Genomic DNA, 2,699 nt, shown 5'->3' with positions numbered 1-2,699 from the left:
CCTGCTGCCTCCGCCCCGCTCCGCCCCGGCAGCAAAACAAACCAAAACCAAAAGAAACCGTAGCGTTTCAGCTTAATAGCATCAACAACAGAAAGCAAACGTCTTTTCTGCCGAGAAGAGTTACTGCCAGTTTTACTCTTCCACCGTTGCCTATTTCCCCTACTTTCGGATCTAGTCTATAAAACCATGGAAGTTCAGGCTAATAATTTACAGCTAATGTGAAGAAATAAAATAGTTTAATTTGGTGGATGCCTGCAGTGTAACAATGGTAACTGCATATCTGTTTTTAAAGTCTTCCATCATAATGCAGGACCCTCCTGGTAGACCTAAAACCCCCCCAAGCCTGCTAAGCATGTAACAATGCTTTTTTCTCCGAAAAGAAGAGCTGCTACAGGCGAATCACAGAATCATTTAGGTTGGAAAAAACCTCCCAGATCACTGAGTCCAAACTATGACTGAACACCATCTTGTTAACCAGACCACGGCCCTGAGTGCCACATCCAGTCTTCCCTCAAACACCTTCAGCAACAGTGATTCCATCACCTTACTGCGCAGCCCATTTCAGTATCTAGTCACCTGCTCTGTGACGAATTTCTTGCTAATGTCCAATCTGAATCTATCCTGGCACAGCTTAAGGTAATTTCCTCTCATCCTGTCACTGGAAGAAGAGGCTGACCCCCAGCTGGCTACACCTCCTCTCAGGGAGTTGAAGAGCACTAAGGTGACCCCTGAGCCTCCTCTTCTCCAGGCTAAACATGCCCAGCTCCCTCAGCTACCTCTCACCAGAGCTGAGCTCCAGACCTTTCCCCAGCTCTGTTCCCTTCTCTGGACACGCTCCAGCCCCTCAATGCCCTTCTCGTAGTGAGGGGCCCAGGACTGGACACAGCTCTCGAGGTGCAGAGCACAGGGGGACAATCCCTGCCCTGCTCCTGCTGGCCGCACTGTGGCTGATACAGGCCAGGACGCCCTTGGCCTCCCTGGCCCCTGGGCACAGCGGGCTCACGTTCAGCTGTTGTCACCAGCACCCCCAGGTCCTTTTCCACTGGGCAGCTTCCCAGCCACTCTGTCCCCAGCCTGTGGCACTGCCTGCGGTTGCTGTGACCCAAGGGCAGGACTTGGCCCTGCTGAACCTCATTCCATTGGTCTCAGCCCATCGATCCAGCCTGTCCAGGTGCCCTGCAGAGCCTTCCTACCCTCCAGCAGATCAACATTGCCACCCAACTTGGTGCTGTCCATGGATTTACTGGAGGTGCTCTCAATCCACTCATGCAGATCGTCAGTAAAGACACTGAACAGGACTGGGCCCGATAGTAAGCCTGGGGAACATCAATAGTAACTAGAACATTGTTGATACCTGAAGATTGTGCTTAGAAGCTAGTATCAAATTAAAATTTTAAAAAGTGTAAATTAAAAAAACAAAACAAAACAAACCATATATATATATATATATTCACTTGGAAATTGCTAATGTTTCTGAACATATAGATCCAGTGAAGTTTTCAAAAAGCCCGCAACAGAGATAACCCACTTTTTGCAAGTAACAGAGGAAAAGGTCATTCAAAAGAACAAATTTATTTGAATACTGAGAATCCATACCTCCTTCTTAATCCAAGCCATGCACACACAGCATTTTGGTAAGGACTTGGTCACATTAGAGAGATACTTAAAAGAGAACCCCATAAAATCATCATGTGAGCTTCTGATAGTATTTTGAAAATGCTACCTGGGACAACTTTGGTCTTCTCATTTATTAAAATATTCCTTACTATATACTAAAAATGTTTAAAAATGCAACTTTTTAAAAATTATTTGCATCCATGATGCTCAGAGATTGATTTTACTGTCACATTTTGGTTAAAAGCGATGCAAAAGCATCTATGAGATGGTTCCTGTATTGCTGTTAATGGGAATTTATTCTCCCATCCCGATGACAGTCTTTCTATACATGGAATAAACCAGTGCTAAAGGGAGAAGTGTATTCTGCATGAAGGATAACATCTTGACTAAACAGTATATTTTAATATTACTCCCAAAAATGTGGAGAAGCCCAATACTCAAACCTAATACCTGCTAGGCAGAAAAGTATGGGAAGTACAGTTTAAAATGGTGTCCTGCTTTCAGCTGGGATAGGGGAGTCATTTTTCTTCCAAGCAGCTGGTACAGTGCTGTGCTTTGGATTCAGTATGAGAATAATGTTGGTAACACACTGATACTTTGGCTGTTGCTGAGCAGTGCTTACCCTAAATCCAGGATTTTTCAGTTTCCCATGCTCTGGCAGCAAGCAGGTGCACAAGAAGGGAGGGAGCACTGGGAGGGAGCATGGCCAGGACAGCAGACCCAAATTTGCCAAAGAGATATTCAGTGTAATGGAGCATCTCATGCTCAGTGTATAAACTGGGGAGGTTGGTCAGGAGCTGCCGACTGCTCATCAGGGACAGGCTGGGCATTGGTCAGTGTGGTGAGCATCATCCAATGGTACTGGGCATCACTTCTGTTTCTTGGGGTTTATTCCTCTCTCCGTTCTTGTCTCCGTTTTCATTGCTGTTGATCACTGATATTTGATTTTGTTTTGATAAATAACCCGCTGTCACCTCAACTCACAGGTTTTACCTGAGTTTGATTCTCCTCCTTGTTGCGCTGTAGGAGTGAGAGCAGCTGGCTGCACGGTTCATGGCTGAGGCCAAACCACAACAAATGGC

The sequence above is a fragment of the Prinia subflava genome, chromosome Z, assembly GCF_021018805.1.
Source record: "Prinia subflava isolate CZ2003 ecotype Zambia chromosome Z, Cam_Psub_1.2, whole genome shotgun sequence".
NCBI lineage: Eukaryota > Metazoa > Chordata > Aves > Passeriformes > Cisticolidae > Prinia > Prinia subflava.
The sequence above is the reverse complement of the archived record's forward strand: the minus strand, read 5'-3'. Positions refer to the sequence as shown.